General features: G+C 50.3%; 2 protein-coding genes across 3 annotated transcripts in view; one reads left to right on the top strand and one right to left on the bottom strand.

Moving 5' to 3' along the window:
* The window catches only part of LOC147120849 (CD276 antigen homolog), a 91104-nt gene extending 82463 nt beyond the window's left edge, over positions 1–8641 (bottom strand). Inside the window, exon 1 of the mRNA XM_085979197.1 lies at positions 8532–8641. The gene's annotated coding sequence lies outside the window, so the exon portion shown is untranslated. The remainder of the gene's footprint in view (positions 1–8531) is intronic.
* A 157-nt stretch (positions 8642–8798) lies between these two features.
* The window catches only part of LOC147120848 (butyrophilin-like protein 2), a 46315-nt gene continuing 39266 nt past the window's right edge, over positions 8799–15847 (top strand). Inside the window, exon 1 of one of the 2 annotated variants that reach the window (XM_085979193.1) lies at positions 8799–8872. The gene's annotated coding sequence lies outside the window, so the exon portion shown is untranslated. Of the gene's footprint in view, positions 8911–15847 lie in introns of both variants that reach the window. The other variant, XM_085979192.1, reaches the window with a different exon arrangement.

The following is a 15847-nucleotide window of genomic DNA, read 5'->3' as shown; positions in this document are numbered from 1 at the left end:
GCTTACCGGTCTAGAATTCCCCGTTTTCTCTCTACCACCTTTTTTGAATAGTGGGGTAACATTAGCTACCCTCCAATCCATGGGAACTGTTCCAGAGTCTATCGAATGCTGGAAGATGATCAGCAATGCATCTACTATTTCTAGGGCCACTTCCTTAAGTACCCTAGGATGTAGATTATCAGGCCCTGGGGATTTATCGGCCTTCAATCCCGTCAATTTCCCTAACACCATTTCCCTACAAATACTGATTTCTTTCAGTTCCTCCCTCTCATTAGACCCTATGTTCCCCGACATCTCTGGGAGGTTATTTGTGTCCTCCTTTGTGAAGACAGAACCAAATTATGTATTTAATTGGTCTGCCATTTCTTTGTTCCCCATTATAAATTCCCCTGATTCTGACTGCAAGGGACCTACGCTTGACTTCACCAATCTTTTTCTCTTCACATATCTATAAAAGCTTTTATTAAGTTTTTATGTTCCCTGCAAGCTTACTCTCATACTCTATTTTCCCCCTCTTAATTAATCTCTTTGTCCTCCTTTGCTGAATCCTAAACTGCTCCCAATCCTCAGACCATCTTCAAGAAAGGTGACAAGTCCGATTGCAGTAATTACAGAGGAGTCTCCCTGCTGTCTGCCACAGGGAAAGTCATCGCAAGAATCCTTCTCAATCGTCTTCTCCCAAGAGCTCCTCCCAGAGTCGCAATGCAGATTCCGCCCACTAAAAAGGGCATAATTGACATGCTCTTCACCGCGCGTCAACTACAAGAGAAATGCAGGGAACAGCACCAACCACTGTACATGGCCTTCTTTGACCTCACAAAGGCCTTCGACACTGTCAACCGTGAGGGATTATGGAGTGTCCTCCTCAAATTCGGCTGCCCCCAAAAGTTTGTCACCATTCTCCGCCTGCTTCACAACGACATGCAAGCTGTGATCCTGACCAACGGATCCACCACAGAACCAATTCATGTATGGACCGGGGCCAAACAAGGCTGTGTCATCGCAACAACGCTCTTCTCGATATTTCCTGGCTGCAATGCTACATCTCACCCTCAGTAAGCTCCCCACTGGAGTGGAGCTAATTTACAGAACAAACGGGAAACTGTTCAACCTCCGTCGCCTCCAGTCCAGATCCAAGGTCGTCCCATCCTCTGTCATCGAATTACAGTATGCAGACGACGCTTGCATCTGCGCACACTCTGAGGTCGAACTCCAAACCATCGTCAACACCTTCACTGAAGCATACGAGAGCATGGGCCTTACACTAAACATCCATAAGACAAAGGTCCTCTATCAACCTGACCCGCCACACAGTACTGCTCCCCAACTATCAAAATCCATGACGAGGCCTTGGACAACGTGGACCGCTTTCCATACCTCAGGAGCCTACTGTCAACAAGGGCAGACGTCAATGACGAAGTCTAACACCGCCTTCAGTGTGCCAGTGAAGCCTTCGGTCGTCCGAGGAAGAGAGTGTTTGAAGACCAGGACCTCAAACCCAAACCAAACTCATGGTCTACAGAGCAGTAGTGATACCCGCCCTGCTGTATGCCTCAGATACATGGACCATGTACAGCAGGCACATCAAAGCACTGGAGAGGTACCACCAATGCTGCCTCCGCAAGATCCTGCAAATCGATTGGCAGGATAGGCGCACCAACGTCAGTGTTCTCACTCAGGCCAACATCCCCAGCATCGAAGCTCTGACCACGCTCGATCAGCTCCGATGGACGGGTCACATTGTCCGCATGCCCGATACGAGACTCCCAAAACAAGCGCTCTACTCGGAGCTCCGACACGGCAAGAGAGCCCCTAGTGGGCAGAGGAAATGCTACAAGGACACCCTCAAAGGCTCCTTGAAAAAGTGCAACATCCCCACCGACACCTGGGAATCCCTGGCCCAAGACCGCACAAAGTGGAGGAGAAGCATCCGGGAAGGCACCAAACACCTCTTCGCCGGGAGCAAGCGGAAGCCAACCGCAAACAGCGGAAGGAGCGCACGTCAACCCAAGCACCCCACCCACCCGCCCCTTCAACCACCGTCTGTCCCACCTGTGACAGAGACTGTAGGTCCCGCATTGGACTCATCAGTCACTTGAGAACTTATTTTTAGCGTGGAAGCAAGTCATCCTCGGTTCTGAGGGACTGCCTAAGAAGATTACATAGAATGTACTGCACAGAAACAGGCCATTCAACACAACAGGTCCATGTGAGTGTTTATGCTCCACATGAGCCTCCTCCCACCTCTCTTCATCTCACCCCATCAGCATATCCCTCTATTCCTTTCTCCCTCATATGCTTATCTAGCTTCCCCTTAAATGCATCTATACAATTTGCTTCAACTACAGGAAACTCTTTTTTTATCCGGCACCGACGGGACCGGCGTGGTGCCGGTTTATCAAAAAGTCCGGATTACAGAGAGGTATAGTTAAAAGGTACGAGAGCCCCGTACACAGCAACAGATCCAGGCTTCCCTGTTGCTTAGCAACAGGTGCAGGAACCCCGGTTACACGGCCACAGATCCAGGAACGGCCACTAATATGAAGTAAAACTTACCTGAACCTACTCCTGAATTTTGCCGGTTAACCGAGATTTCCGGTTATTTAGGTGCTGGTAAATCGAGAGTTTCCTGTAATCCCTGTGGTAGCGAGTTCCACATTCTCACGACGCTCTGGGTAAAGAAGTTTCTCCTGAATTCCCGATTGGACTTATTAGTGACTATCTCATATTTATGGCCCCTAGTTCTGGGCTCCCCCACGAATGGAAACATCTTCTCCATGTCTACCCTATCAAACCCTTTCATAATCTTAAAGGCCTCGATCAGTCTCCCCTCAGCTTTCTCTTTTCTAGAGAAAAGAGCCCCCGCCTGTTCAATCTTTCTCGATAGATAACCTCTCAGTTCTGGTATCATCCCAGTAAAAATGTTTTCACACTCTCCAAAGCCTCTATATTAATTTTTATTATATGGAGACCAGAACTGTTCAGAGTACACCATGTGTGATCTTACCGAAGTTCAATACAATTTTAATATCACTTCTCTGCTTTTCAATTCGAACCAGCTAACAATGAATCCCACTGCTTTGTTTGCTTTTTTTTTTAATGGATTATTAATTTGTGTCGCTAATTTTAGTGATTTGTGTACCGTACCCGCAGTTACCTTTTCTCATCCTTGTTTTCAAATCCCTCGCCCCTCCCTATCTCTGTAACCTCCTTCAGCCGTACAACCCCACCCGCCTCCCCCCGAGATATCTGCGCTCCTCTAATTCTGCCCTCTTGAGCATCCCTGATTATAATCGCTCCACCATTGGCGGCCGTGCCTTCTGTTGCCTGGGCCCTAAGCTCTGGAATTCCCTGGCTAAACCTCTCCGCCTCGCTACCTCTCTTTCCTCCTTTAAGACGCTCCTTAAAACCGACCTCTTTGACCAAGCTTTTGGTCACCTGCCCAAATTTCTCTATGTGGCTCGGGGTCGAAATTTTTGTCTTTTAATACTCCTGTGAAGCGCCTTGGGACATTTTACTACTTTAAAGGTGCTATATAAGTACAAGTTGTTGCTGTTGTTTTCCTCTATCCCATTTAGGCACTTATTTTCCAAGGTGTATGTGGCCTCCTTACTCTTCAAACCACATTTATCTATATTGAAGTTCATTTGTCAGTTACACACTGATTCAGCAAGTTTATTAATATCTTCCTGTATTTTCTCACAGTCCTCCTTTGTATCAACTGTTCCCCGAAGTTGGTGCCGTCCGCAAATTTTGAAATTGAACTTTCGATTCCCAAGTCCAAATCGTTTACATAAATGATGAACAACAGTGGTCCCAGCACCAATCCTTGTGGAACACCGCTTCACACATTCCGCCAGGCTGAGGAACAAGTTGTTGTTGAGGCGTTAAACCGAGGCCCCGTCTGTCTTTAGGAGAATGTAAACAATCCCATGGCATTATTTGAAGAAAAGCAGGGAAGGCCAGGTCGTCTACTCCTGCTCCTATCTCTTACATTCTCCCCGGTGTCCTGGCCAAAATTTATACCCAAACCAACAGCGCTAAAACAGATTTTCGGGTCATTTACATCATCGCTGTTTGTGAGAGCTTGCTGTGTGCAAATTGGCTACCGCGTTGCCTACATTACAATAGTGGCTATACTTCAAAAAGTACTTCATGGGGGAGCAATGTTCCCAGTAAGCTGTGTGGCCGTGCAGCGCTCTGGAGGCCCCGCGCAGCCAGCTCACCAGCTTTTACAATAAGAAAACCGCGGAAGCGCGGAACTTTGAACCTCGCAGCCCAAATAAAATTAGAGGGAACATTGTTGGGGATGTCTGGTGGTCACGAAAGGTGCTATAGAAATGCAAGCCTTTCTTTCTTTAGATGGATACCTCAGTGCAATATGTATAATATATATAAAAATCAAATCAGCTCTTTGCACAGTACTACAGTATTGTTAAAGTTGTTCACACACAGCACTGGAATACAGCAATGAACACACACAGCACTGGAATACAGCACTGATCACACACAGCACTGGAATACACACAACACTGGAATACAGCACTGGAATACACACAGCACTGGAATACACACAACACTGGAATACAGCACTGGAATACACACAGCACTGGAATACAGCACTGAACACACACAGCACTGAACACACACAACACTGGAACACACACAACACTGGAATACAGCACTGGAATACACACAGCACTGGAATACAGCACTGGAATACACACAGCACTGGAATACAGCACTGAACACACACAGCACTGGAATACAGCACTGGAATACAGCACTGATCACACACAGCACTGGAATACAGCACTGAACACACACAGCACTGGAATACAGCACTGGAATACACACAGCACTGGAATACAGCACTGGAATACACACAGCACTGGAATACAGCACTGGAATACACACAGCACTGGAATACAGCACTGGAATACAGCACTGGAATACACACAACACTGGAATACAGCACTGGAATACACACAGCACTGGAATACAGCACTGGAATACACACAGCACTGGAATACAGCACTGGAATACACACAGCACTAGAATACAGCACTGGAATACACACAGCACTGGAATACACACAACACTGGAATACAGCACTGGAATACACACAGCACTGGAATACAGCACTGAACACACACAGCACTGGAATACAGCACCGATCACACACAGCACTGGAATACAGCACTGATCACACACAGCACTGGAATACAGCACTGGAATACACACAGCACTGGAATACACACAGCACTGGAATACAGCACTGAACACACACAGCACTGGAATACAGCACCGATCACACACAGCACTGGAATACAGCACTGGAATACACACAACACTGGAATACAGCACTGGAATACACACAGCACTGGAATACACACAGCACTGGAATACAGCACTGAACACACAGCACTGGAATACAGCACTGAACACACACAGCACTGGAATACAGCACTGAACACACACAGCACTGGAATACAGCACTGATCACACACAGCACTGGAATACAGCACTGAACACACACAGCACTGGAATACAGCACTGGAATACAGCACTGAACACACACAGCACTGGAATACAGCACTGGAATACAGCACTGAACACACACAGCACTGGAATACAGCACTGGAATACACACAACACTGGAATACAGCACTGGAATACACACAACACTGGAATACAGCACTGAACACACACAGCACTGGAATACAGCACTGATCACACACAGCACTGGAATACAGCACTGAACACACACAGCACTGGAATACAGCACTGAACACACACAGCACTGGAATACAGCACTGATCACACACAGCACTGGAATACAGCACTGATCACACACAGCACTGGAATACAGCACTGAACACACAGCACTGGAATACAGCACTGAACACACACAGCACTGGAATACAGCACTGATCACACACAGCACTGGAATACAGCACTGGAATACAGCAATGAACACACACAGCACTAGAATACAGCATGTAAACAGCAAGTGGGTAGTAAGAGGCAGGGTGGGGCCTATTAGAGGCAAAGAAGGTGATATATGCTTAGCGGTGCAGGGCAAGGCTAGAATACTCAATGAGTACTTTGTATCGGTGTTTACTAAGGAGGCGGATGCTGACACAATATCGGTAGAAGTGGAAAAGGTAGAAGCGATGGAAGGGGTGAAAATTGATAGACAGCATGTACTAGAAAGGCTGGGTATGCTTAGAGTGGATAAGTCGCCTGGTCCAGATGGCTTGCATCCCAGGTTGCTAAGTGAATTGGGAGAGGAGATAGCGGAAGGGCTTGCCATAATTTTCCAATCTTCCCTTGATGCGGGGGAGGTGCCTGAGGATTGGAAAGTGGCAAATATGACACCATTGTTCAAGGAAGGGTGTAAGGACAATCCTAGTAACTACAGGCCGGTCAGTTTAACATCAGTGGTGGGTAAAGTTATAGAAACAATAATCAAGGAAAAAATTAACAGGCATTTGGAGAGGTTTAAGCTAATTAAGGAGAGCCAACACAGGTTTGTAAAAGGAAGATCATGTTTGACTAATCTAATTGAATTTTTTGATGAAGTAACAGAGAGGATCGATGAAGGGAATGCAATGGATGTTGTCTACATGGATTTTTGGAAGGCGTTTGACAAAGTACCACATAGAAGGCTGGTTAACAAAATTGAGGCTCATGGAATAGGTGGGTCAGTGGCAGCTTGGATAAGGAATTGGCTTAAGGACAGAAAACAGCAAGTTGTGGTAAATGGCTGTTTTTCAGACTGGAGGATGGTAGACAGTGGTGTTCCCCAAGGGTCAGTGCTGGGGCCACTGCTTTTTGTGATATATATTAATGAGCTGGATATTGGAATACAGAGTAGAATTTCTAAATTTGCCGATGACACCTAACTTGAGGGTGTGGCAAACAGTGAGGATGATACCAATCGACTGCAACAGGACATAGAAAGGCTAGCAGAATGGGCAGATGGAATTTAATACAGAGAAGTGTGAGGTGATGCATTTTGGCAGAAGGAACAGGGAGAGGCAATATACACTTAATGGCACAGTTTTAAAGAGTGTGCAGGGACAGAGGGACCTGGGAGTTAATGTGCATAGGTCCCTGAAGGTGGCAGGACATATTGAGAGAGTGGTTATCAAAGCATATGGGATCTTGGGCTTCATAACTAGAGGTATTGAGTACAAAAGTAGAGAAGTTATGCTGAACCTTTATAAAGCACTGATTAGGCCACAACTGGAGTATTGCGTCCAGTTCTGGTCACCACACTTTAGGAAGGATGTGAAGGCCCTTGAGAGGGTGCAGAGGAGATTTACCAGAATGGTTCCGGGGATGGGGGATCTTAGCTACAAGGACAGGTTGGAGAAGCTGGATTTGTTTCCATTAGAGCAAAGGAGGTTGAGGGGTGATTTGATAGAGGTGTACAAGATTATGACGGGTTTGGATAGGCTAGACGGGGAAAGGCTGTTCCCACTAGTTGATGGTACAAGGACTAGTGGACACAGATTTAAGGTTTTGGGGCAAGAGATACAGAGGGGATGTGAGGAAAAACGTTTTTATGCGGCGAGTGGCGAGGACCTGGAACTTGCTGCCGACGGAAGTGGTGGAAGCGGAGACACTCGATGTTTTCAAGGGGAGACTGGATAGGCACTTCTTGCTCAGGCCAACATCCCCAGCATCGAAGATCTGACCACGCTCAATCAGCTCCGATGGACGGGTCACATTGTCCGCTTGCCCGATACGACACTCCCAAAACAAGCGCTCTACTCGGAGCGCCGGCAAGGCAAGAGAGCCCCAGGTGGGCAGAGGAAACGCTTCAAGGACACCCTCAAAGCCTCCTTGAAAAAGTGTAACATCCCCACCGACACCTGGGAATCCCCGGCCCAAGACCGCACAAAGTGGAGGAGAAGCGCCGAACACCTCGAGTCTCTTCGCTGGGAGCAAGCGGAAGCCAAGCGCAGGCAGCGCAAGGAGCGCACGTCAAGCCAAGCACCCCACCCGCCCGCCCCTTCAACCACCATCTGCCCCACCTGTGACAGAGACTGTAGGTCTCGCATTGGACTCATCAGTCACCCGAGAACTCATTTTTAATGTGGAAGCGAGTCATCCTCGGTTCCGAGGGACTGCCTAAGAAGAAGGATAGACACTTGAGGGAAATAAACTTGCAGGGTTATGGGCGATAGAGGGGATTGCGCCACAGAGAGCTGGCATGGACTCGATGGGCTGAATGGCCTCCTCCTGTGTCATTATAACTCTATGATCACACATAGCACTGGAATAAACGCAGCCCTTAAACACAGCCCAGGAATCCCAGCCTGATCAGAGCAGCAGCGAGACAGCCACAGCCAGAGAGAACAGGCTGGAACCAGTTGGACAGCGAGTCAGACAATTCAACAAAACGCTGCAACCTCTCTCTCGCTGAGGGCTTATTGTTAAATAAAAATTCACAGTAGAATAAAGCAGCGGCACCTCACACACAAAACATAACCGAAGAATGGGGAAAGCCCGTTGTTTACCTCGCAGTGCGGAAAGGCAAAGCCGACGGCAGATCAACAACAGCAGCAGTGCCGGAGGAGCAACTCAGTCACCCCGGGCCCGCCTTCAATGGAGGGGAAGGTGGAGCTGCATCGCCATTGGTGGCTCGTCAGCTTGACTGACGTGCGGCTGCGGCCAATCAGGTTGGACGGTTTCAAGGATGACGATTGGTTGGTTGGGGGTTGGGTGATATGCAAATTGTTGGCGGGCGGCCGGCCAGTGGATTGGCTGGCTGCAGCTTGCGGTGTGCGCAGGCGCAGCTGGGTGGCGCGGTCAGGTGAGTGGCCGCGCGCCTGCTCTGGGCACCGGGCTCTGGCTCCAGGTGAGTGAGTGAGGGGCCGCCCTGGGCGCCCCATCCAGGTGAGTGCGGGAGGCTCGGCTTCTGCTCTCAATTACTTGCATTTATTTATTTATTTATTAAACTGCCTGCTCTTTTGTTTCTTGGCCAATTTCCACATTGTTGCAAGGGCTTTGCATTGCACAATGTCACAAAGGCAGTAGAGGCCAATTCATTAAATATGTTCAAGAAGGAATTTAGATATATTTCTTGAGACTAAAGGGGTCAAGGGATATGGGGAGAAGGCAGGGACAGGGTACTGAATTTGGATGATCAGCCATGATCGCATTGAATGGCGGAGCAGGTTCGAGGGGCCGAATGACCCACTCCTGCTCCTATCTTCTATGTTTCTCCCTGCTTCTTCTCCTCGTCCTGCCTTTTGCACAGCGGATACAAACACAGTTACACGCTTTGTGTCCACTTGAATTGTATTTTTTTGTGTATGTCTGCGCGCAGAGAGACACCATAGCAACGCCTCTGTTGGTCAAGGACTGCACAACTTATAAAATTCTGACAACTGGACAGACTAGATGCAGGAAGGATGTTCCTGATGATCGGGGAGTCCAGAACCAGGGGTCACAGTCTAAGGATAAGGGGTAAGCCATTTAGGACTGAGATGAGGAGGAATTTCTTCACCCAGAGAGTGGTGAACCTGTGGAATTCTCTACCACAGAAGGCAGTAGAGGCCAATCCATTAAATATATTCAAGAAGGAGTTGGATATATTTCTCAAAGCTAAAGGGATCAAGGGATATGGGGCGAAAGCACGGACAGGGTACTGAATTTGGATGATCAGCCATGATCGCATTGAATGGCGGAACAGGCTCGAGGGGCCGAATGGCCTACTCCTGCTCCTATCTTCTATGTTTCTAAGAGCTCACATTGTGTTAGGCCAGCGGTGAAGGGAATCCAGGGATTGTGACATTCAAATGTGTGTGTGTGTGTGTGAACATCCGTAAGTCGTCTACTAACCTGCCCCCGACACACAGTACTGCCCCCTGATTATCAAAATCCACGACAAGACCTTGGTCACATGGACCACTTTCCATACCTCGGGAGCCTACTGTCAACAAGGGCAGACGTCGACGACGAAGTCTAACACCGCCTTCTGTGTGCCAGTGCCACCTTTGGTCGCCTGATGAAGAGAGTGTTTGAAGACCAGGACCTCAAACCTGGCACTAAGCTCATGGTCTACAGAGCAGCAGTGATACCCGCCCTCCTGTATGCCTCAGAGACATGGACCATGTACAGCAGGCACCTCAAAGCACTGGAGAAGTACCATCAACGCTGCCTCCACAAGATCCTGCAAATCCATTGGCAGGATAGGCGCACCAATGTCAGTGTTCTTGCTCAGGCCAGCATCGGAGCTTTGACCACGCTCGATCAGCTCCGATGGACGGGTCACGTCGTCTGCATGCCCGATACGAGACTCCCAAAACAAGCACTCTACTCGGAGCTCCGACACGGCAAGAGAGCCCCAGGTGGGCAGAGGAAACGCTTCAAGGACACCCTCAAAGCCTCCTTGAAAAAGTGCAATATCCTCACCGATACCTGGGAACCCCTGGCCCAAGACCCCACAAAGTGGACGAGAAGCATCCGGGAATGCACCGAATACCTCGAGCCTTTTCGCCAGGAGCAAGCGGAAGCTAAGCACCCCACCTACCCGCCCCTTCAACCACCGTCTGCCCCACCTGTGACAGAGACTGTAGGTCCCGCATTGGACTCACCTGAGAACTCATTTTTAATGTGGAAGCAAGTCATCCTCAGTTCCGAGGGACTGCCTACGAAGAAGAAGGGAGCAAGTGGTCGCTACCTTGGCAATGAGTGGGGACTGGGGAGGCTACATTCCCATCGGCGTTTCTGCAACAATTTGGTTCCCAATGTGACTTTAAATGTCAGTGAACCAGCACAAGTAGCCCTATCTTTCAAGGGGAGGTGGCCTTGCTCAAACTGGAAGGTGGGCGATTGAGAGCAAATGTGGTTTAAATGGTCTTGGTGAGAGCACCTGTGGTTGCACCTTGTTTCGGGTTACAGCAATCTGTGAAGTGCTCCAGCCAGGTGACCGTGTTGGCAGCTGTGGTCAAACCTGCAGTTAGTTGAGGGCTTGTTTTAGCCCCCCCACTCTGGAGTATGAGCGAGTTGGAGGGGACAATACGACAGGCCAGGGAGGGAGAGAGGATTCTGGAGCAAGAGTTCCAGAGGTTGGTGGTCTCACCTGAGAGAAGATAGGTGGCTGGCAGTGTTACAGGAAAGCGTGGGGACTGCCCACAAGTCAGAGAAAGTAAGGAGGGACATACTCCAGCAGAATCGCCCGGAGCAAATTACACTCCAAGTTTGAAGCACCAGTGTGAAGACTCTGAGCAGGACAATAGCATGACAAGGCAAGGGATTGTGGGAGGCCGGTGGGCTGGGGTGGTATTTAACACTGATCGGAGATTTGGTATTGAGGAGTGGATACTATGGGGTCAATTTTAACTCGGATGCGGGGAATTGTCGGGTCCCCGAATTTAGTGTTTCCCACACAAATCTAAATGGGTCTGTGAGATTGATGCAATTTTAACTCAGTTGGCCAATTGATTTCCAGCGTGTGGGAACCCTTGGCAATTGAGTATTTCCAGTCAGAAAGTCGCAGAATATGACTTCATTGCTGCTGCTTTTAAGGTCCACAGCAAGCCTTGCATCTTCTGCAGGCTTCCAAACTTCACCATTAATAGAAACATAGAAGATAGGAGCAGGAGTAGGCCATTCGGCCCCTCGAGCCTGCTCCGCCATTCAATGCGATCATGGCTGATCATCCAAATTCAGTACCGTGTCCCTGCTTTCTCCCCATACCCCTTGATCCCTTTAGCCTTAGGTAGCAGAGAATGGTTCAGATGGCACGGGAGCCTGCAGGAGCAATGGTCAGCAGGAGGGCAAGAGCTGCCCCAAAATTTGATGAGGCTTCACTCCAGGCATTGCTGGATGGTGCTAGGGCCCACAGGGAGGTCCTGTTCCCTTCTTCAGGGAGGAAGAGGCCTCCCAGTCAGACCAAGGCTGTGTGGCTACAGGTGGCTGGGGAAGTCAACTCCTTGGGGCTCACACGGCGCACCTGGATGCAGTGCAGGAAAAGATTCCATGACCTTCATCGCACTGGAAAAGTAAGTACTGCATGAAGTTTCCATCACCCTCAATCTGATCCCCATTGCCTTTCCTCACCAGCACTCAGCTTTAGCAATCTCTTCCTCCACTTGACACTCTCATCCATGCACCCTTACCCATTCCCTCCCTATGCTCACATTCACCTAACTATTCGACCATGCAGCCCTCACACTCCCTCTCACTCTGATGCTTTGAACACAACTGACAACACACAGGGAGGGCTCTTGGTCTTGCAACCTCACTCCATCTTTGTCTCCTAAGTATCTATGCTATGCAATCTCTACACTCACTCCTTCATTCTTACTCAACCTCCACTTGTCTCCCTCATTGCAGGAGGCGAGAACTCAACAGGAGAGTGTGAGCCAGGACAGGAGGAGGGCCGCCCTCAGCAGCCCAGCTCACCCCCTGGGAGGAAGCCGTCCTGGAGATTGTCTGGGCTGACAGAGATGCGGAAGTTGGGGAAGGACAGACAGGTGAATCCCCGCAAGCTGGTGACAGAATAGTTTTCCATCTCTCTCATTGGCATCGCATGAGTCGCTGATAATGATTCTGAAGCTACATCATATGGACTTATGATCATCTGCAAAATGCAATGTGCATGTAACCTTGGCATCACATCTCTAACTTTTTCCTTGACTCCCCCACAGGACCATCGAGAGCCCCCGTCCCCAGTGTGCAGGAGGAAGAGCCTGAGATGCCAGACTCCTCAGAGGAACCTGCAACCTCTGAGGGCGCAGCGTCAGCAGAAATAAGCGCACCCAGCACCAGTGCAGACACTCTCACCTCGGTGGGACCATCGCGAGATAGAGTAGTGTTGTCACCTGGTGTATCACAGCTCACAAGTGAGCATCAGCAGATTGTGGAGACAGGAACAGCAGTGGAGAGTCCTCGTCGGAGAGCGCAGGACTCTGCCAGCTCAGCTCAGCTGCATGTCGACCCTCTGGGTCCATCCGTGAGATCAGAGGTGATGGAACTCCATGCACAGATGCAGGAGTCTCTGGCAGGTTTTGCCTCCAGGGTCGCTGCAAGTGTGGAGCGAATGGAGGAATCCATAGCGAACATGAACAGAGCCTTTGTGGAGTCAGTGGCGCATGAACGCATCAACACGGAAAGGATGGCTACCTACGTGGAAATGATTGCTGCCTCCGGGTAAGGCTGGCTACGGTAGAGGAGAGGAGGGCTACGGCCATGGAGGAGGTTAGTCGCCAGGGTATGGAAAACATGGTGATTGTTCAGATTAGAATGACATCTCTTGAGTGATGAGCATCTATTGAACAGAGAAACCAGACCTTCATGGAAGTCCTTCTGAGTAGGACTTCCAGTGCAGGTACGGGTCCCCATGGCCCCCCTGATGTGCAGCAAGGTGCTCTCAAGCCACTTGCAGGCACTGAGGGGGACCTGACCCATGAGAGGGAGGTTGGTGGCAGACCTCAAGGAAGTGGGGGCTCCTCTCCAAGCGCTCACACTTCCATGCCACTGCAGAGCCCTCGGTCAGAGCCCCGCCGGAGTCCACACCCAACGGAGGTAGAGGTCTCAACCCCTGCACAGCCGCAGGAGCAGCAGACTGCTGATGAGCCCTCACAGGCTCGCCACCCCAGAGGACGCCCGCCAAAGTTGTCGAGACCGGAGCAGCAGGAAAGTGAGCAAGGGGCCTCCACATCTGCTGAAGCCACAGGGGAACCACTACGTAGGAGCACGCGTAAGAGGAAAATAAAGCACAATTAGTCACAAGGGTAGTCGCTTGGGTGAAATGTGTATTTTGTAAAAATGCCATCAGTTTTGCATAAAAATTCTGATGGCAACTGCTGCAGTTCTGGCGTGTGTCATTTCGCGAATGGGGCTTTCACATTGAGGGCTTAGGATTACTTGCAGTTGTCAGGCTGCTGGTCAAATAGCTCAGAATCCGCAGGGTTTGGCCATTGTCGATGCTCCGGTAAGAAGCTATGAGGCAAAAAGAGTTTGATTTACTAGGCTAAGCAAATCTGGCCAGGATGAGTGCGTTCCTTGCATCCTGGGCAGCAATGTTCTCACATAATGCTGCCGTTGGTTGGGCCTCTGCAGGATGCTCGTTTTCGCCCTTCTCAGCCTCATCCTCATGTATGTGAGGAGCCACTTGGTCCTCAGGAATCTGCAAGCCACGACGCTGTGCCATGTTGTGGAGTGCACAGCAAACCACGACGATTCTGGAGACCCTGGCTGCTCAGTACTGTAGGGCTCCACCTGATCTATCCAGGCATCTGAAGCGCATCTTCAGCAAGCCGATGGTTTGCTCAATAATGGATCTGGTGGACATGTGACTGGAGTTGTGGTGCTCCTCAGCTTCGTTGGCTGGCCTCCTCAATGGCGTCATTAGCCAAGTCCTCGGGATAGCCCTTGTCTCCAAGTAGCCATCCATTGATGCGCTATCAATTACTCAAAAGACTGAGGTTAAGCGAGTAACTAACAGGCTTTTATTAACAAGAGAATGAAGGTGTGCCTCGAGTGGTCGACCAGTCCAGAATACAGAGGGACTGTGGAGCAGTCACCTTTATACCTGGACTCGTGGGAGGAGTCAGCCGAGGCATGTACAGACATGTACACAGTGGGATACAAACACACCCACAGGCAGGTATAACAGTGGTTTACAACATTCACCCCTTGTTTAAAATGAGTCCGGCGGGGTGAAGTGTATTAAAAGTTTGTGTATTGGAGTCTCTCCGGAGGTCTTGTCTGCCGCTGTGATCGACGTGGCGACGGCAGGGGTAGTGAAGCTTCCGGCGTCGAGTCCCGCGTAGGCTGGGGCACTGGTGTGTAGTCCTCGTGGGTGTCGAGTGCGTCGCGGGGCCCAGGCATGCCGTCTGCTGGGGTTGGATATTGGATCGTGGGGGGGGGGGTAGGTAGTGGGTTACTGGGGCCCCCGAGGGTGCGAGGTCTCGTATGGAGACTGTGGCCTCCCGCCCGTCCGGGTACGCAATGTAAGCATACTGGGGGTTGGCGTGGAGGAGGTCGACCCTCTCGACCAGGGGGTCCGTTTTATGGGTTCTCACATGTCTTCTCAGTAGGACCGGCCCTGGGGACGTCAGCCATGGCGGTAGCGATGTCCCCGATGTGGACTTCCTTGGGAAGACAAACATTTTCTCATGAGGGGTGGTGTTAGTGGCAGTGCAGAGCAGTGACCGAATAGAGTGGAGCGCATCGGGGAGCACATCCAGCCAGCGGGAGGTCGGAAGGCCCCTAGACTTTAAGGCTAGCAGGGCGGCCTTCCAAACTGTCGCATTCTCTCTTTCCACCTGTCCGTTCCCCCGGGGGTTGTAACTGGTGGTCCTGCTTGTGGCAATACCCCTAGCGAGCAGGTACTGACTGAGTTCGTCGCTCATAAACGATGAGCCCCGGTCGCTATGGATATAGCTGGGGAAACCGAACAGGGTGAAGAGGTCGTTCAGACATTTAATGACCGTGGCACTGGACATGTCCTGGCAGGGGATGGCGAACGGGAAACGGGAGTACTCATCAATAATGTTGAGGAAGTACACATTGCGGTCGGAGGAGGGGAGAGGCCCTTTAAATTCAACGCTCAGGCGCTCGAAGGGGCGAGTGGCTTTTATCAGGTGAGCCCTGTCTGGTCTATAAAAGTGCGGTTTGCACTCAGCGCAGACTTGGCAGTTCCTGGCCATGGTCCTGACCTCCTCAATGGAGTAAGGCAGGTTGCGGGCCTTGATGAAGTGGAAGAACCTGGTGACCCCCGGGTGGCAGAGGTCATTGTGGAGGGCCCGTAGTCTATCGATCTGTGCGCTGGCGCAGGTGCCACGCGATAGAGCATCCGGGGGTTCATTGAGCTTCCCGG

Source organism: Somniosus microcephalus, chromosome 3, assembly GCF_052327205.1.
Source record: "Somniosus microcephalus isolate GS21.2 chromosome 3, FLI_Smic_1.0, whole genome shotgun sequence".
NCBI classification, from domain to species: domain Eukaryota; kingdom Metazoa; phylum Chordata; class Chondrichthyes; order Squaliformes; family Somniosidae; genus Somniosus; species Somniosus microcephalus.
The sequence above is the reverse complement of the archived record's forward strand: the minus strand, read 5'-3'. Positions and strand labels throughout refer to the sequence as shown.